The 21,529-nt window shown below is 34.8% G+C and overlaps 1 long non-coding RNA gene and 1 pseudogene across 1 annotated transcript; both read left to right on the top strand.

Moving 5' to 3' along the window:
- Window positions 1-6,144: 6,144 nt before the first annotated feature.
- On the top strand, window positions 6,145-8,178 carry LOC110797048 (probable apyrase 7; annotated as a pseudogene).
- A 7,675-nt stretch (window positions 8,179-15,853) lies between these two features.
- LOC130460668 (uncharacterized) lies at window positions 15,854-16,505 on the top strand. The gene is made up of 3 exons (XR_008920625.1): window positions 15,854-16,220; window positions 16,321-16,357; window positions 16,458-16,505. It is a non-coding gene; the product is annotated as an uncharacterized lncRNA (long non-coding RNA).
- The last annotated feature ends 5,024 nt before the right edge of the window (window positions 16,506-21,529 follow it).

Here is a 21,529-nt window from a genome sequence, read left to right as displayed (position 1 = left end):
TTTACATTTCCTTTTGGTTTTAAATTATTTAATTTTACAGAGTATTCAAATTGGCATCTTGAAGTTAAATTTGGTAATAAAGGATTTTAAATAGCTCCATATATCTTGATCAACCTGTCTGATTATACGAGGTTTGATTTAATTTAAACCCGACTATAACTTGGAATGTCGGATTAAGAAGACGAGTGGGTCATGGGGTCGTATAACTTCTTCTAAAATGATTAATTACTAACCTAATCTTGATGACATATTCCTATGGATGATTATTTGTGGTGTGCGATCATAATCCCCATACCAACCACCTAAAATTCCGACCTAGATGGGTTTAACTCATAAAACGATCACGTTAAGTTGGAAGTAGAAAATGAAGAAAGCTAGTTATAAAACATCGAGTGTAACAACATACATTATTGCAGTATAGCTTTGAAAAATGCTGATATCTTAGGCCAATTGTGGTGAAAAAGTGAAATACTATATCATAGTGGGGAAAAAAAAAGATAATAGAAATGGTGTGTTGATTTCCATACCTAATATAATAAAAACTATTAATGCATTACGATCATGTGATAATAAAATGCGTTTTTATGCAATTTTATTATTGTATATTTAAGCGCAGTAGTTTTGACAATATTTTGCCTTTAGAGTGCACCTAGCTAACTTAGCGATAACAGAGGGATTTAAATCTATGATCTATTGTACACAATCTTTAAGTCTTAATCACTAGGTCGAAACCTTATTGATAACATTTTTTCTAATAGTTCAATTTATAATTAAACTAGTGTTGGGTTTGTCAATTAGCACTTTTTGTCTTTTTTAAAATAAAAAACTTTAAGATAACTTTAAAATAAAAATGTACCATATGATGGAATACATCATCTTGTGAGGCTTGAGATTTTTAGGGTAAAGGTTGAGATTTTTGTGAATCCCCAACATAAGTTTATATGTGTATCCTAATACTTATAAAACCTTGAACTTCTATTACTATTAACCCAATAGTGCAATTACCTATATATCCCTAATTTCCTTCTTTGTTTTTCTTTTGTCTTATTCTTATCAATAGTGTAATGTCTATTTTACCCTTCTTTTTGTCTTTGCTTCTCTATGAGATGTTCCCCCTTCCATTTCAACCTAAGCACGTTGCTAATGTCCATGTGGAATACTACAATAATAATTTCGGAGAGCTTAATGTTGCATGTGAAATGTTAAAATATATCAATGAAACCTCTTGTAAACGTATTTATAATCACATATTATCAATTATGAGCAAATCGAGCTTTAGCTTTGTTTTCTTAGAGTTCGCCATAAATTTGTAAATTCCTTTTACGAAATAATTTTTTTATACATTGGATCGCGCACGGTCCAATAACTAGTATATATGTACAAAAATGTAGATGAAGTTTCTGGAATCTATCTTTATCATATTAAGTAGTCAATCATGGCAAGACTCTAATATTATTGGAATCTATCTTTATCATACGGAGTATTAAGTAGTCAATCATGGAAGACTCTAATATTATTTATTTAATTAGTTAATAACTTAATTATATGTGATGACGTGAAATCCTACGTGGACGCTCTCAATGCTCTCTAAAAAACTCCCCTGTATATATATATTATTTATTTTAGATTAGTGTTTGATTTTGGATGGAGTTGTACATATTAGTAATTAATTAATTAAATATTTACGTGGCACCTAATTAATTATCTACGTGACACTTGATTTTTTTAATTCAAAAATAAATTAGAAATCTTATTTTTCATTGGCCGAAACCAATAATAAAATAGGTGGCGCTAGGGGTGTTCAAAAATACCCGGCCCGCATTACCCGACCCGTCGACCCGACACAAATAAGTAGGGTAATTTTCTGTTTTTTGTAAAATAAATGGGCCGGGTACCCGGCACGGAATATTTACCGGGTACCGGGTCAGGTCACAGGCCGTTCTTTTGATTAAACGGGTACCCGAATACGCGGTAAAAAAAAAAACGTGTTTGTGTAATTGTGCATTTGTTTGTGCGCATTGTGACACCGTGCGTTGGAGAGTTTAGTAGTTTAGGCCTTCTGGGTTTTATTAGATTGTGCCTAGTGGAGATCATGCCTAGATTGTGCTTATTTAATCACTGATTGTGCCCACTTGGCTACTACCTCTCAATACCAAAGATGAGGTTTTTAGTGTTTTACTTTAGTTTTATTGTTACTGCGTACTGAGTATTAGTTTCAATTGATTTTACTATCTATAAATGTACCGGTGTAAGTGAGTTTGTTTCATTTAATTATTTTTTTCTCCTTTGGTAGAGTTTTTGAATTGCATCTAGTCGAAGCGTCTATTCCATGGTGAAAAACTTCCTAATGGAGTCTGCTAACAACTACTGCTTTGAAACTATTGGGAAATGGAAATTATGCTACTGCTTTATGCCTCCCTTTTTCTTTGTTGGATGTTTAATTTTTATTTAAAATAATGTATAAGATTATTTACAGGGAGTTGGGAAAACAATTTTTTTTAAAAGAAATCGGGTACCCTATGACCCGACCCGGGATAACCGGGTACCCGTTAGTCGGGTACCCGTTAATTCCGGGTCGGGTCATGGGCCGACAAAATGACTACCCGCATTTTCGTGTACCCGTTTAACCGGGTACCCGATAATGAACACCCCTAGGTGGCGCTCTAATATTTCAGCAAATATGTCTCCTCTATATATAACTAGCTTAGGGCCCGTGCAACGCACGGCTACAACTAAAACAATTTATTATTTTAATAGTAGCTAAAAGAATTGTGATATTAGGAAAACATGAAAGTAAAAAGGATATATGAAAAAATATAAATTCAAAGTTGTGTAAAAAAAAATATTCAAATGAACTAAATTTGCATATTACTATACAAAGTTAAAAATTATAGTGTAAAACGATCTAACAACGTTAACCAAACCCGTATGACTCAAGACTAATTTTCGAAAAGACCCGATCATAACCAAGTTAGTCAAATACAACATATTTTGAATTGAGTAAAATCTTGATAAATAAACTTATATGTTAGTCTACTTACCATGTATTGTTATTTTAATTAACATTCTTACTTACCAGTTACCATGTATTATATTATTAATAGTAGACTAACATTAGAAGTTCATTTATCAGTATTTTTTATATTTCTTATCAGATTAAAAAGTTATAATAATACATAAATAAAATTATATCGACAAAATAATACTGATTTAGCTTTTCTCCAATAATATATTATGCAGTACATATCATATCTATGGTAATTAAAATATATTTTTATCATAGTTTCCTAAAAAAAAACGTAATGTAATTTATTTATTTTAAAGTAAAAAATAAAAAAAACATTTTGGCGGGAAAAAATCGCACCAGAAAATGACACGTGTCAGTGTCTCTTTTAGTATATAGTAATAAATAGATAGATAAATAGATAGATAGATATATATATTAGATTAGATTAGTCCGAATAAGTTCAGCTAAATAGAGCCGACTTGATTCTAATCTAAATATCTAATTGAACCGTAATCGATTTCCTCTACTTCACGAGGTTTTCCGGTTAATCTCCAAGATTAACAGAGGGGGTCAATTGGGGGGTAAATATGGAAGAAAGGCCAAAGAACTAGAAAAACAAAAGTCGAGAAAGGAAATTAGACTGAAACGGCAGAAAACACCAACCAATCTGTCAACCTTCAAGTGCAAAACAAGTCTGTTGCGTAGTCACTTTTGAATTCTACTCGAAAGATCGAAGAAAGCGATAGTCGAGGAGATCTAAGAATACCAGAGTACCAGGTGCGTGGATCATACAATTTACTGTATATAATTAAATCTACGGAAATTTCATGAAATGCCCTCGAGTTTTGCCATAATTCACCAAACGCCCATCAAGTTTCAATAATTCATAAAATACCCCTCACAATTCGTACAAATACCCAACATACCAGGGCCGTTAGTCCGCCGTTAGCCAAGTTTCCAATTCACCCAAATGCCCCTATTCTGAAACTTATTTCACCAAATGCCCCTAGTAGGAAACTTATTTTACCAAATGCCCCAAATTTAAATATAGCTATTCTGATGTTCCGACAGCTAGTTTTTGTGTTTGAAAAGTGGTTCTTGGTCATGGTTGGCTATAAAAACCCCTTTGCTGAATGGTTCTTGTATTTTAGATGTTATTTTACTTTACTTTGCTAATTTTATAAGATTTGTGTCATGAGTTTTCTTTCAAAATCATCTTCTACACCCAATGAGTCCACATATATTAGGGTACCTAACAAATTTTGTTATTGTAGTAGGAATGGAGGTTGAAGTGGTGTTCCACAAGCTCTTCTGGATAGCTGCTAATGCTTTTTGGGGTAGTTTTTTGCACATCTGTTTTGATCTTGCACATATTCATTGAGTAGAAAATAACATTAAATGTAGTTGGTGCAAAGATGTTTTGTAAGTGAAGCTAAAAACAGAAATGTTTCCCAGTTTGGTATTTTGTGCAGATTATGCAACATCAATTATTTATGAAATGTGAATTTGTTTCTCATTACTTGTGTTTACTTCATGATTACAAACAGTAAAATTACAAACATCAATATCCCCATTTGTATTACAACTTTGACTAATTTTTGTTGTTGTTTTAGCTTCTTCTTCATTTGCTTCAATTCTTCTTGCATCTTACTGTTTCGCCTGTTTTCAATACTTTCTCCTTCGCCTAAGCTTCCCCCGCATTGTCCTTCGTGTTGTTGCCCCTCGTTTTTTTGCTCAACTACTCCCTTTCACCATCTCAGATTGTTTCAAGGATCACACTTGTAGTACAACCTTTGTGGATTGAGTGTTGTATCAAAGCTTCGAATGACAAATTTCCTACCACAATAACAAAAATTGGTAGGTACTCTAGTATATGTGGACTCATTGGGTTTGGATGATGATTTTGAAAGAAAACTCATGACAAAAATCTTATGAAATTAGCAATGCAAATCAAAATAACATCTAAATTACAAGAACCATTCAGCAAAGGGGCTTTTATAGTCAACCGTGACCAACAGCTACCTTTCAAACACAAAAACTAGTCGCTGAAACATCAAAATAGCTATACATAAGTTTGGGGCATTTGGTGAAATAAGTTTCACAATAGGGGCATTTGGTGAAATAAGTTTCAGAATAGGGGCATTTGGGTGAATAGAAAACTTGGCTAACGGCAGACTAACGGTCCGTTATTAGTAAGGGTATGTTGGGTATTTGTACGAATTGTGAGGGGTATTTTATGAATTATTGAAACTTGATGGGCGTTTGGTGAATTATGGAAAAACTCGAGGGCATTTCATGAAATATCCGTTAAATCTAAGCTAATTTTTAGGATTATTCAAGCTCAGCAAATTTGAGCTAAATCGATGAAATCAAGGACTACTCTTTATTTGATTGATCATATAAACATATGGGTTATGTTTAATTATCGAATTGTTTTCTGGGTTGTGTTTAATTTGTTGAATTAGAGTGATTTTTGTGAAAATTAAATGAGAAAATTGGAGAACTGAGATTATGGTAATGTGCGTGACTTTGAAATGGAAGAACCCCAAACCCCATCTAAACGAAAAATTTCCATGCTGGGGTGTTTTCAATCATACAAAAAAGTCAAGATTTGCCTGATTTTTCTAGCAATTGTGTTAGTTTCAGCTGGTTTAGTTTATGGGTATGGATTATTGGGGAAGATTAAGCCGTTTTTTACAGTGGTTGTGGATTGTGGTAGTACTGGCACTAGAGTGAATGTTTACGAGTGGGGAATAGACGGTGGAAGAAATTGGGGTTTGCCAATTTTATTGCACTGTTATCCCGGTAATTCGACGAAGAATCCTTTGTGGAAAAATGGTTGTGAGTACCATTGTATGCAAACTGAGCCTGGTTTGGATAGATATGTTGGTAATTATTCGGGACTGAGGACTTCCTTGGTGCCGTTATTGCGTTGGGCGGAGCAATTAATACCAAAGGATAGACATGGAGATACGCCGGTTTTTGTTTTAGCTACTGCTGGATTGAGGAGGCTTGCTGTGGAAGATGGCAAGAAGGTTCTGGAAGATGTAGAACGCGTTGTCAAGGAACATACTTTTTTTTTTGGTGTACCATCCGGTTCACCCTTAGGGCTAATCCGGATTCGGGGCGAGTTCTGAGTGGATAGGTTCCATTCCCCTCCCAATTGTTGTTGCGGGGGATCGAACACAGGTCCTCCCTACCAAGTTCAGCCTCAATCACCACTGAACCAACAGTCAAGGAACATACTTTTATGTGGAGAAGAGATTGGATTAGGGTTTTAAGTGGGAGAGAAGAGGCCTATTATGGTTGGGTTGCTTTGAATTATAAAATGGGTTATTTGAATAGATCAACGAGTGAGTTACCCTTGCCCACATTAGGGCTACTTGATTTGGGAGGTTCTTCGTTGCAGGTAGTGTTTGAAGCAGATAAGGCGAGAGAGGATAGCCACAGCCACCTCTTGGTGTCGAAAATTGGTCCTGTTGAACGTCAGCTTATGGCTTATTCTTTGCCTGCTTTTGGTTTGAATAAGGCTTTTGAATTTTGATAGATCAGTTGCAATTCTTGTTCAAGTAAAGTCAATGGGAAATTATGATGGTGGATATGATCATGTAACACATCCATGTCTTAGTTCAAACTTCTTAGGAAATTATACTTGTAGCGGTTGTTCTAAACCAGAGTCATTGCTACGTTTGGTCGGAGATCCCAATTGGGATAAATGCAAAATACTTACACAAGCTGCAGCAATGAATTTAAGCATTCCAGACTGGTCAGAACCTAGATCAAATTCAAGTTGCCAGAGAAGATCTCTACATGAGGGTGAGTATCAGATTTCGTGCTACCATCCTTTCTTTCATAGTTTCATTTATCTTCCTTCATAACTTAAGGCTTGCTAGTATTATCAATCTGATTTTTTAATATCCTCTTTTTTTTTTTTGGTAATTAAGCTCATTAGAACTTGCGGTTAACAGCCTTTAGGGTGAGTTTATCCCCCAAACTCACCACAATCTCCAGACTCTGCCACATCAGCTTTTCACTAACTTTTCCTACTTTTTCATTATTCAGACTCACTAAAGACTCACCTCATATTCACCTCCTAGAATAATATTTTATTTATATATCTATTTTCATGTGTCATGATTTGATTTGGTGGGAGAAAAAAGTAGAGTCTTGAGTGAGTCTCGGATTTTCAAAATCACTTCTAGACTCGTATTCTTTTATCACATTATCCCAAGACTCGGACTCAAGACTCACCTTGAGACTTGGGATAAACTCACACTTAGAATATTTTGCAAAATTAGGACATAGGAATAATTATAAAAATCAAGGTTTTTGTGAAACAAAAGGATGGTAGATTTTTCTGGGACTTTTTGTTGAAATCAGAAAAGGCCAGCCCTTTACCCGATTCTTCTGTATTCTTCTTCTACAGCAATCTTTTGTATGGTGTTACATCATTAAGATTTTTTTAGACTTTTACATTGACAGTGATCTGAGTTTCTGAAGGGGTATACCTCTGACCATCAATAATGCTTCTTTTTACAGGCAAGAATATCCTTAACATTGCCATTAACACCAGAACTGATGTCCGGTACCATGCTTTATCTGGATTCTTCGCCGTGTACAACATGCTAAATTTGACCACAAAATCCAACTTGACAAAAATTTGGGAGACAGCCCAGCATCTATGCTCAAGTACATGGGACGACGAGAGCAAAGTCTCAATTAGTCAATATTGTTTCAAGGTGTTGTATTTGGCATCCCTGATAGAGGATGGTTTATGCCTAGGAAATGCAGACATCATCTTTGGTCCTGGAGATATTTCTTGGACATTGGGAGCTTCTCTGGTAGAAGGAGAACATATGTGGAGGACAGGTGGTTTTAAAACTCTGATAACAACTCCACAATACATGGAGGTCGTGTCATCGCCCATTTTTCTGTTTATTATACTGTTAGTCCTGGTTTTTGTTGTTTACCACAGTCAAATCAAGCTGCCTATGCCTCGAAAGAGAAGTGCTGCTATTGGTGCACCTTTGTCTTCTTACCCACATTCTAAGCATCGGCCATGAGTCGTAGTGGTAAAATTATGTATTCCTTACATTGATTTGATTCATTCTTTGTTGTAACATATTCCATGTTCATGAATGATACATGTCTCTAAATTCCCCGTCCTCAAATTTTAAATTCTGGATATCTTCATTCTTTATTGTCTAATATTTCACTAATTTGCAACTAACCAGGGTTTGATCCATAATACATACTATGATTCATTAAGCTACGGGTTTGATCCATAATAAATAACGGAGCAACCTCGTTAGTCTGAAGTCTAAAGACTTACGGTGCTCTTGTTTTACCGCGATTTGAGATACTCCTTATAATTCTAGCTGTACCTTGCATCTGTTTCGCTTCAGCAGCCATAATCAAAGGTCTGTCATTTACTTTCTATCTTTGTTTTCTTGAACTTGAATGTTCTCATTTTGATTTTAACTCTACTTATTTTTACTGTCACGAGTACAGGGAAAACAACTGCTGGGACTATAATTGGTGTTTTACTACTGATTTTCACATCATCTTTTCCATTAGCCTTGTTTGTGTTCCTCTCATATGGGATCACACTGGGATGGTTACTTCAATACAAGGAATTTCATCAAGTGGGAAGAAAATTCTATTGGTATTGAGAACTAATCCGAGTTACTCCAGGTAAAAGGGGCCATGGAAAAACCCAGCAAATTCCATATACTTGGCCAAGTTTGGTCCTTTATTCGAAAATCTCAGAGGCCCGCCAAAGTACATGCTCTAAATGATCACCGGTGGGAATCACATGCCGGATGGCACAATAATTGTTTCTGAAGATGAAACTGAAGACGCTGAGGCACCTTTTATTCAGAAATTGTTCGGTATCCTGAGAATATACTACACCTTCCTCGAATTCATAAAACGGTTCTTACTAGGAATTTTAGCTGGTTTATACTCGGAGAAACCGTTCTTTAAGTCTCCTGCTACAATATTGCTATGCGTTACTTCTTTCCAGCTTTTCTTCCTAGTACTTAAGAAGCCTTGCATCAAGAAAAAGGTGCAACTAGTTGAGATCATATCAATTGCTTGTGAAATGGGCATGTTTGCGACTTGTTTGGCTTTATTGGATCACACAGAATTCTCTACTGAAGCTGAGAGGGGAATTGGCATACTCATGCTTTCTCTGTTTTTATTGGGCTTTCATGCTTTGATTATCAACGAGTGGTATGTTCTGTTTAAGCAAATACGAAAGCTTGACACTTCAAAGAAATCGTTTTTCGCGGGGAGCTGCTTTTGTAAGGTTCTTCCTGCTCTTTGTTCCTATAAAAAATGTCGACAAATGGATGCCAGAGGATATAGTAGAGCGAGATAACAGAGAAATCGGTAAGACTGAATTCAACAGGTAATGGAAATGGAAGTCACAGAAGCTCAAGGAGTAGTAGGAACTCAAGCATGACTGATAAGCCATGGTTGAAACAACTGAGGGAAATGGCTAAGGCTAGCTTTAAAGAAGGGGGTTGGAATGCTGCAAATGATCCTTCAAGTAGTACTTCGAAATGGAGCGAGTTTTGGCGTGGGAAGAGTGGAAGTTCATCGTCAACTAAGACTCCTTCGTCTGATTTTAAGTCCAGGCCAAAGAGTTTGTACAAAGATTTGGAAGACATTTTTGCATCCAAGTAAGATTTGAGAAATGTATACTTATTAGTTATTACTTTCCCCCACAATATATAATGTGACTGTAATCTATCAGTGGATGTTTATAAATGTTAAGCCACATAGTTAATGAAAAAAAATCTGATATATCTGTCTTTAGTTGGTTATATAAAAGATATCGGCCCTGTTTGGCAATTGACTGTTGGCTGTTGGCTGTCGGCTGTTTTACTTGGCTGTTCAAGTGGGCTGCTTTTGTTGGCTGTTTGACTATGGATTGGTTACAAGTATGTTTGGTAAAATCAGTTGTTGGCTGTTGGCGGTAGCTATGTAAAATGACATTTAAGGACATTTAATGTCTTTTATTCATTTTTCAATACATACTGTGTATTGTGTACGGAGTAAAACGTAATTACAAATAAATAAAATATAAATTAAACATAAATTACTTTATGCAATATTATTAATAAATTATTATTTTAATTAATAATTACGGAGTAATAATTAATAACTAATAATAAATAATCAATGATTAATGATTAATAAATAATAATTAATAATTAATAATAATTATATATGACGGGACCGCTTTGATGTCATATAAGTTGAACAATAAAATCAATTAGTTAAACACTTGACCTAATTAGTTAAGTCCTGAAACCAATTAGTTAAACAATAAAAATAATTAGTTAAAGACCAATGATTTTTCCGGTTTATCTTACACAAAAGTTGTTGATTATTGTTTAACTTAACAATATTTTTTATAAAATATTTCTCCCGTGTTGAGACTCATGTGTATCAACAAATCATCAACATAGTCATTTAATTTAATACTACCTCTGTTCCTTAATGTTCTTTACGCTTTGGAATATGTGTCAAAAGTATGAAAACTTTGACTGTGAATTCCCACTGTTATATACATCCAAATGTTATCATGTAAGATCTTGTTAGATTGGTTTCGTTATGTATTTTAAAATTGTCAAATTTTTATAATTTTTTCGCATACGGAAATGGATATATAAGTCGTTGAATATTGCATTGGAGTCCGTGCAAATAATAAGCGTAAAGAACATTAAGGAACGGAGGTAGTATAAAATTTTCTTATCAAAATTAGAAACATATATTTTTCATTAATGATATAGGGATTTGACTATGATATTTCCAAAATAATTTTAAACTTATTCTTATGATGTGGTATCTATTATTGTCACATTCTATAATTCCATACTTTTTCTATATATAAACCGTTCATACGAAATGATAGAAAATAAATACATAAGATATATTTTAGAAATATTTTTTTGGCGGGAAAATAGTGCACCAGAAAATGGCAGTTGCAAAACTTTATGTATTTTTTATATTTAATTTGTTGCCAATACTACAGAATATCCACTAAATATGTTAGGGTTTCCACAATCGTTCCTAAGTTCAGATACTTAATTTTTTCTAGTATTACTTGATTGATAATCCGTATAAAACTATTAAGTTTTGTAATAGGGTAATTTATGTATTACTAAAAGTCGTGGACATTTGGTGAATTATGACAAACTCGAGGTATTTCATGAAAAAAACCGAAGTGTTTTTTGTTTTAAGTATTTTAGGAAACGTAAAAAATCAAATTGATAAACTTTGTAAAGGATTTTAGGTGCTACATATCTCAACCTATCGACCACCAAACAATCACATTCCTAGTTCCCCACTAGTGTTAATAGCGGCAACGTGTCAATGATCGTGGCATAGCGACGGTCAATGGCGTATCTAGGATGTTTAGGGTGTTGGATCACCATCGTTCACAACACACGATATATACTAAAAAAAAAAAAATTATCATCCCAAATATAATAAATATTTATATTACAATCAAATACCTAAAAAATTATTATAATTATTTTCTACGAACTTTATGTAAAATATTAGAAATAAATAACACTATTTAAGAAAACATGTACGTAAATAACTGGTCTCTTAGATTTGAATTGATAAAGAGGGCGGTATGTTACTCAATTTTAAGAGGTCGGTTTTTTTTAAATCAATGGTCTCTTAGATTTTGTGGTTATACCCGTTCCCTTACGTGCAGGGTTTGGTTTTTCTACTATAAAATAAGAGACCGCCTCTACGATATAACAGGTCTCGTAGACCCCAGCGATATTGTTATTTTTTTCTTTCAAAATTTCGGGACACTCTGTAGTTCCGCCACTGGCGACGGTGTAAAGGGGAAATCTGGGCACAAACCTCCTCCGTAGAGTTGAGCATGGAGAAGCATGGTTGTTTGTGATAAACAAAATCTAGTATTATGTGATGTGGATGGCTTTTGGAGGTTCATTGTTAGAACTTAAAATGATGCTCCAATGACTTCTAGAACAATCCTGAATTATTGATAGACTTAGCCAAAATATTTCTGTAGAATATTAGAGAGACCTAAGATATTTTATAGGAAACTAGAAGGATCCCACTGAAGAGGTAGGTGGGATATCTATTGAGAGGTAAAATATACCAAGTACTAGGCATAGACTTGAGGCTTCCTATAAATAGGTACCACTCCTCTTTTGCAAATTGTATTCCACTTACACTTTTCATGTTTTCTACACTTAAAAGTAATAAACTAAGGGCATTAAGAAGTTATATGGTTACAAACACGTTAATGGGATGGAGAATATAATGATGTAAAAAAAAAACTATTCAAATTATGTTGTTGAATTTTAGTTTTAGAAGTTTGTATCTATTAGTTAATTATCAAATTAGTGCTCATCATCGGCATGGGTGCAAAACAAAAAAATTATATTCATGGGGACGAAGCATGTCGTAAAGAAATTTAAAAACTCTTACCTAAATTAATATTGTTTATAAGAAGGTAACATTTCGTCTAAATATATGAAAATACCATATGTATTATAACTATTATGAGACGTGAAAAATCTTAGAGATAAATGGAGAAAGAAAATCTTTCTAACATAGCAGAACTACAACAATTATCTCCTACACGAAGAGGAGAGGACGCCACAATGCTTTATAGCGCTACGGAGCGAGTTGTTATTGATCGATGAGTCTGTCGCCACTATCGTCAATGCTGTCGTTGTCGACGTCATCCCAAATTTAGTGTTGACAAATAAATTTTATATTGTTAAATAAAATAAAAGGAAATTATTCTTTTGAAAAATGAATTAATATAATAGAGGAAGAGAAGTGCATTGAAAATAACGACAATGATGTTGGAGGTTGTTGAAGCGGCGGTGACGGTCATACTTTCGACATATCTGGGCAGAACCTCCCTACAACGTTGGGCATGAACATGCGCACGGTGTTTTGTTACAGTCAAGGCAACCTTTAAACTGTAAGAGCAATTAATTGAGTTATGAATAACTAAAACCATAGACATAAGCTAGGAAAGCAACTGAGGGATAGAGATTGAGATGAGAGAAAGAAGATTTTTATTGATTGATTGAATGCGAAATGATTACAGGAACTTGTAATGTATTTATAAGCTAATTAGAAAGAGAGAAACTAAACTCATCTAACAGCTTGAGCAATGACAGAGAATATCAGAAAAGGAAATCAGTTAGAAATCTGTTATAACAGATTTTTCCCTCCAAAACTAAAAGTCAACATGATAAGTCAACTATTAGCTAATTTGACCTTATCATACCACCCTCCTTAAAGAAGACTTGTCTCAAGTCTTAGCAACAATCAAGGAACAGGAAAAGAAGGAAATCTCTGAACAAAATCTTTGGCTCTTTCTCAACTAGCTTCATGAAGTGGATAATGTTGCCACTGAACTAGGTACTGAACTTGATCTTTGTTCTGAAATTGCACCACTCTTGTGTCTAGTATAGCTTCAGGTTGAATTAGAAGGTCTTCTTCTCGACCTTGTAGCCAAATAGGAACTTGAGTAGCCACTGGTAAGGTGCCATGGAATTTCTTAAGCTGAGACACATGAAATACATTGTGGATCTTGCTATGACTAGGCAACCCGAGTTTATAGGAAACTTTCCCAATTTTGATATCCATCTGAAATGGACCAAAATACCTAGGAGCCAATTTTTTATTGCTTCTGTGTTGCACTGTATTCTGCCTGCAAGGTTGCAACTTGAGCAACACCCAATCCCCAACATCAAAAGATATTTTCAGACCTATGCTTATCAGCTTGTGACTTCATTCTGGATTGAGCCCTAGTTAAGTGGAACTTGATGAGTGCAAGCATCTGTTCTCTTCTTTGTAAACTTATGTCTACCACCTCAATGGGAGAGTCACCAGCAAGGTAAGGAAGATACACTGGTGGAGGTTGATTATACACCACTTCATAAGGGGTGAGTTGGATAGCAGACTGAAAATGGGTATTATACCACCATTCAGCCATAGGCAACCATAAACTCCACTCTTTGGGTTTCTCCCCACACATACACCTAAGATAAGTCTCCAAACACCTGTTAACTACTTCAGTTTGGCCATCAGTTTCAGGATGATAAGCAGAGGATATGAGAAATTCAGTACCATGCAAAGAGAATAGCCCCTTCCAAAACTGGCTTAAGAAAATGGCATCTCTATCACTTACCATGCTTTTTGGCCAGCCATGTAATTTAAATATGTGATCAAGGTAAGCTTGGGCAACTTCAATAGCAGAATAGGGATGTGACAAAGCAACAAAATGAGCATATTTACTCAGCCTGTCAACTACCACAAAAATAACCTCTTTTCCATTGGATTTGGGCAATCCTCCAATGAAATCCATAGATATGTCTACCCAAACCTCTTCAGGAATTGGTAAAGGTTGTAATAACCCAGGCTTTGCTGAAGTGTCATACTTAGAAAGCTGACAAGTGGGGCATTTCCTGACATACTGTCTAACATCCTTTGACATTCCCCTCCATGAAAACAAGGTCTTCAGTTTCTTCAAGGTAATATCTCTACTATAATGCCCACATTCAGGTGAAGCATGATGCCAATTCAGCAGTTTGCTTCTTAGATTCTCATCAGGTCCAATTACCAGCCTTGCATTTTTATGTAGCAACCCATCTTGTAGCTTATAGTGAGCAACAGATTGTTCCTGTTGTAATTGAGCTATAATATGAAGAATATTGTCATCAACAGCATAACTATTCTTGATTTGTTCATGTAAATCTGAAGACACTAAAGAAATAGCCATGCATAGTACCTCTCCTTGTACCCTAGATAATGCATCAACAGTAACATTCTCCTTACCACTCTTGTACTGTATTTCATAATCATAACCCATCAACTTTGATAACCAAAATTGCTGAAAAGGTGTAGAAATTTTCTGCTGTAGTAACCACTTCAAGCTTTTTTGATCTGTTATGATAATGAAGTGACCAACAATCAAATATTGCTCCCATTCCTGCACAGCAAAGACAATAGCTAATAGCTCCTTTTCATAAACAGATAACTTCTGCCGTTTGGGACCCAAAGATCTACTTATGAAAGCAAGTGGGTGATTATCTTGCATTAAAACAGCTCCTATTCCAATTTTGATGCATCTGTTTCTAGAACAAAAGGTTTGGAGAAATCAGGAACTGCCAAAACAGGAGCAGAAGTCAAAGTTGTTTTCAATTTATCAAAAGCAAGATGAGCATTGTCATTCCAAGCAAATACCCCCCCTTTTTTTAAAATAAATTAGTCAATTCCTTGCTAATAACAACATAGTGCCTTACAAACTTTTTGTAATATCCAGCCAAACCCAAAAAGCTTCTCAAATCTTGACTGAAGAAGGAACTGGCTAGCTAGAAATAGAAGAAATCTTCTTGGGATCTGCTTCCACCCCTTTAGCAGAGATAAAATGACCTAGATACTCCACTTTGTCAGTATCAACCATGCATTTGTTATCTTTTGCTGCCATCAGATTCTGTTGCATTAGTTTAAAGACTTCTTCCAAGTGTTGTAAATGATCTGAAATGTTTCGGCTGTACACCAATATATCATCAAAGAATACCAGCACACACTTCCTCAATAAAGAGGGATGTCAAGAAGCCGATACACTCGCGAACAGCTCGTGAACAAGCTCGGTCAAAGCTCGATCAAAGCTCGTTCGTTAGTAAACATATTACATGAAGTATTACCAGGGCCGGTTGTAATCCCCCGTAATTTTATATATTTCATTTATATATTTTAACGTATATTTAATATATTTAAATAAGAATTTATGAATTTTGGAAATAAATATATAGTTAACGTATATTTATTTATTACATTTTAATATTTTCAACGATTTACGAAATCGAAAATGATTTTAGAATTTTAAGTTGAAAAGAATTTGAATTACGAAAATTGATTGAATTTAGAAAACGATCCTATTCAGTTTTGGACTCGAATCATTAAAGCTAAATCCTAAGTCTAGCCCACTTGAAAAGCCCAACATTAAAACCCAAACTCAAACCCTCCCCTTCTTTCTTCTAATTCACGTGAAAGCTAGGAAGAGAAAAACAAAACCCTCCTTCACTATTCACGTAAGTTTTCAAACCCTCAAGAACTCATCCTCTCTCTCTCCTCGTCGCTGCTCTCCTCCTTCACGCCGTTGCTCCAGCCGCCGGTCTCCTCGCCGTCGGTAAGTATCCTTCGACCTTCTCCTTCGTCGTCCTTTTTTCCCCTGTTTTCGTTCTTCCTTGCGTTTCCTCTCCTCCTTAATGCTTTGTCTTCTTGAACAGCCACCAAGGCCGCCGGACCGCGTCGCTGTCCTCGCCGGTAAGCCACCGCTTCATCTCCTCGTCGTTCCCTTCTTTTCTTTCGATTCACTGCTGTTCATCCTCCCTCACTCCCCTCCTCTTGTTCGACTTGCGCACAGCACCACCCGCGACAGCAACCACCGCTGCCGCCACGTCAACAACCCAGCTAGCCGCCGCTGACCGCGTCGTGCACCGCCCAGCTTTTCCTCTCCTCTTTCTTGGTTATTTCTTAAACCCTAAGTAACTAATTATTTTAATTATAGTTTGTTAATTTAAATGATGTTCTTGGATTAAATTTATAATTTTGTTGTTGAATATGATTTCCAGATTTGGGTGTTGATATTATAAACCAATTATTTTCAGTTTTGGTTAATTAAAAATAAGTTAGGGCTTAATGAGGTTTTATTAATTTGAATTACGTTTTCGTGAATTAAAGTTATGGTTTTTGTGATTAAATTATAAATTTCAGATTATGCAAATTATATAATAAAGTTATTAATTTTCAGATTATCAAATTACTTTGAAATATTAATTTTGATTGTTTAAAGTATGAAATTCAAGGTTTTTATGATTATTAATCATGGTAAGTTGAGTATGGATTATTGAATTCGTCGTTTTGAGATACTAGGAACATAGATTGACCTCGGTGAAGCTTTTAAATGAATTTATATTGCTGAAAATTTAAAGTACGATGTTTGCAAAAAGTTTTCAACGAATTTCAATGATGCTAGGAAATCAAATGTCTAAGTTTAGATATTGGGGAAAGTTCTAAATATGTTTAGGATGCATTTAGAATGCTTTATTATGGTTGCCAATGATTAGAAATTGATTGGGGTTACTTGCTGGTTATTTTAGGCGGAGAATTCTCTTTAGGCGACTTTTGAAAGTGTTAAAGTGGCCTATCAATTTGTTTACACAAGGTACGTACATACCTGCGTGCTTGGAATGTGTGCTAATTGTTGAAATCATGTTGATATTATTGTTGAACTTGGTGATGTTGATATTATAGACAAACTTGGTTATATGGAATGTGCATGTTTAATACTGTTGGACAAACTTATTGAACTTATTTTGCACTATAAGAACTGTAACATGTTAGTATGGATGTTTGATACAAACATGTTGGTTGGGGACACTAGATTATTCTATATGATTGGGTTGGATCAATTGGTTGTTGTTCCCTTTCTATCTTTTCACTACTTTATAAGGGCGGAGGACCTTGTTTAGTAAGTTGAAACTTTATGCCCATATAAAGGGTTGCTCATGGTTAAAGGAAAGGTTGGTTAAGTTGGAATGAGTCTTGATTGATGCTGTTATGATCACTTACTTAATTCCAAGATAAAAAAAACAGTTGTGAACAAATGTGAATTGTCTGTCTTATGTAATGGTTGAGTCATAACGGGATCTCAATTTGTAAATCATGTAAAGTGAAACTGAATAGCAATAGCTTTAGACTGTGCACGTCTGAAGTGACGGACAAACAGGAGTTGGGGTTCATGGTGGTAGCCCATGGCCTTTAATTCGGACCGGATTGATCACCGTGTCCTATTTTTATTTAAACGTTCCTCGATATCGCAGGTCACTGAGGTTACGGAGTCGCGCCCGTACCTCGTCTTCCTTAGTGAAGACTTCTGGATGGTCAACTCGGTCCATTGTCTATTTCAACTAAAATAATATTATTGCTAAAAGTCTAGCCTAGTCTAGTCTGGTCAAGTATGGTCGTCAAACTATCATGTTTTGTCTACCCTTGTTTGTGTTCATTAGTATCATGTTAGGGTGTTTCGTTTAATAGAATCATGTTAGGATTATTATTGATTTAGTATGTAGTACTCAGCTTTGCTGATTACGTGCTTTTGCTTGTGCATGTTGATCATGGCTATGCCTTATTGATCCTGTGATGACCCAATCTTTGGTGAGCAGTCTCTAAGGATCAATAAGCATTGTCCATCTGCAGGTTTGAAGATGTTGCATCATTGGGATCGGGAATAGAGAGCTTGTATTTAGTTTTGATTTGCTAAGTTGACTTGGGTTTGTTTAAATGGACTTTAAACTTGTCATACTATTTATATTTCCTTATTTTCGTTGGTTGATTTTTGAGACTAAACCTGTAATCGATTATTTATAAACCTAAAGTTAGTTTTATGTTTTCCGCTGCAAAATTCTGAATAAGCCGTTACGTTTTCACACGGGCGATAATGCCTTGATAATTCTCTATGTTTTATATTAAAAGGTTATTTTAGAAAAGAGAGAATTGTCGGGGTGTTACAAAGTGGTATCTAGAAGCTAAGGTTTTACTTTAATAAATTTTTAGGCGCCTAACTATCTAGTTATTTAAAATAAATTTCTTAAAAATCGAGATTCTACGTATTATAGTGTTCAAAAATTGGTACTTTTTTTTTGGGGGGGCAGATCTCCTTTTATCTTGTTTGAAAGTATATAATATTTCTTATTTAAGTTCGAAATCAAATTATTTATTCGAATTAAATTGACTTTCGAAATTTTTATTCTTTTTCTTATTAATTATTATTCAAAAAAAAGGAGTACAATTTTTTTTTTTTAGAAGTTCAATTTTTTTTTTAAATTGTTTCAAGAGTTAGAATTCGTTATTTAAAAAAAAAATATATATATATAAATCTTCTTCGAATTAATAACTTTATTTTCGAATTTATTCGCTACGCATTTCCTTAATTTATTTTACTTTATTTATTTTATATTTTTATTCTATGTTATAATTTTATTATATTATCGTCCTTTTAATTTGTTATTTAAACTATTTCAATGCTTTAGTTTATGAGAGATGGGTAGTATAAGAAGGGCATATAAGATAGAATTATATGTGCATTAGTAGCTAGTCAATGCTAGCATAAGAAATTGATTGTTATGTACGTGCGTATGCTAATTGTTTAATGTTACATTTAAATGTGCATAAAGAATTGTTTGCTTCCACCAAACTTATTGCATTATTGAACTTTGTTTATGATTTGGCTGGAAAATCGTTAGTGAGACCTTGAATTGTTTATTTCAGGAATAAAATGTTTCTTTCCAAGTATACCAACATAGGATCCTTCGAGAAACTTGATATAGAAACCCCTGATATTTACGTGAAGAAAATTGTGTTTGGATGTGAATATTATGCTAAAGTTCAAGGGCAACCTATCTTAATGAGAAAGGATATCATAGCAGCCACTATCATTAATTGTTTACCTAACCAAAATGCCATACCTAGAACTCAAATATAGGTTTAAAGACATGCATTCTGATGATGGAACACCAAAGTTGATTAAGTATGGGACTAGGGATGGTAGGTAGAGATATGACGTAGAGATCCTGACCACCATTATTGAGGTCGTAGAAAATGGGTTCAAGGAGGGTAGAAACTCATGGAGTCATGCTTGGGATGCAGTTATAGAAGAACCTATTAGAGTTGTAAATATCTAGAGGGAAATGATGTAACCGTGGAGAATGAGAATGTAGTGGTTGAGGCAAATAACCCTAACCCAGTGGCCCATGAGCCTACCATTGAGATTCCTAGTGAGTCGGATGTGGAACCTAAAGGTGATGGTGAGGTGGCAAGTGAGTCTCATCAAGATAAAGACATGAAAGAAGACTCATACTCGGAAGAAGAATTCGACGAATATTGAAGATCTAGATCTTACTCCACAAGTTTCCAAGGAAAGAATAGGTAGGCAAGATGCCTTAAACATTTGAAGTTGTAATAGTTAGTTAGTTCTTTTATGTTTTAAAGAATAAGTGGCATATCAGCAACGGTTTAAAGTTAAAGCAATAAGAGTTTGAGTTATTCTTTATTCTCTTCAAGGATATAATAAGCCTTTATAGAGTTAGCAATAGAAGTTAAAGTATTCATTTCCAGTTTGAGAGTTTCGTTATTCAACAACAATAGTTTATGTTTGTGTCGTAGAACCTTTATGTTAATTTGAGGACAAGTGCGTTATTATGGTTTAGAAATTGTTATTAACATTCTTTTGAGGAATAGAGTTAGATTATTGATAATCCAAATGATCAAAAGTTTATTTTGGGCACGCGAATGGGAATATTATTACTTATTTGTTGTGATTGAACTTCCATTCATTGGTTTTCAAATTTTATGTCCTTGATAGGGATATTTTCTTGAATGAGTGACAATGATTGCTCTATTATTGGTGTACATTCTTGAATAAGTGTTTGTTGATGCGATCTCTATGATCAAATCTAAAATTCTTTCGTAGAGGGGACATATGAGTTATGTATCGTAGAGTAATTAATTTTAGGTCGCACACTAGAATGTCAAGCAATAGTGAGTTAGTTGCTACTATTCGCCTTTTGGCGGGAAGACTGGCTGAAGAGAGAACTGAGCGTCCTGATTCTACTGGGGACATGTTTGAGAGACTAACCAAAGTTAAGCCATCATACTTTAAGAAGCAAGCTGATCCTACCTTTCTAGAGAACTGGGTTAGAGAGTTTGAGAAACTGTTTGGGGATGTGAACTGTCTTGAGAACATGAGAGTGGGTCAAGTTGCACTGTACTTGGAAGATGAAGCTGATTTGTGGTGGAGAGAAAATGGGGTTAGACTTAGCGTTGTTGAGAGATTCAATTGGGATTCATTTGTTACCGTCTTAAGGAAAAAGTTTTATCCTCTTTTTATGAGAAAACAAAAGGCACAAGAATTCATAAACCTTAGGATGGGATTGGCTAAGTTTGTACAACGCTAAGATAGACGTACTGTGAAATTCAGAAAGTAAATTTAAGGAACCATATTGGAAGATTGACCTCGTATAGATGTTTTGAGAAGTCCAAGAACCTTTAGTTATTTCTGTAATGCAAGTGAGGACTTGGTGAACAAGAAGTGTGAACTATTTTTCGATAGTGTGTTAGAGGTTAGTAAAGAAGTTAGAGTGAAAATCGAGGATGTTACCTTTGTGAATGGATTCATTGATGTGTTTCCGAGTGAAATTGCGAGTATGTCACCTGCTAGAGCCTTTGAGTTCATTATAGAGTTAAATCCTGAAACGACACCTATATCTAAGGAACCTTATAGCATGACACCTCCTGAAATGAGCTAATTAGGACACAGTTGTAAGAATTGTTTGGTCAAGGAATATATTAGGCCTAGTGCATCACCGTGGGGAGCTCCTGTGTTGTTTGTTAAGGAGAAAAACAAGAGTATGGAATTATGCATCGATTTCAGGGAGC

Source organism: Spinacia oleracea, chromosome 5 (assembly GCF_020520425.1).
Source record: "Spinacia oleracea cultivar Varoflay chromosome 5, BTI_SOV_V1, whole genome shotgun sequence".
Classification (NCBI taxonomy): Eukaryota; Viridiplantae; Streptophyta; class Magnoliopsida; order Caryophyllales; family Amaranthaceae; genus Spinacia; species Spinacia oleracea.
The sequence above is the reverse complement of the archived record's forward strand: the minus strand, read 5'-3'. Positions and strand labels throughout refer to the sequence as shown.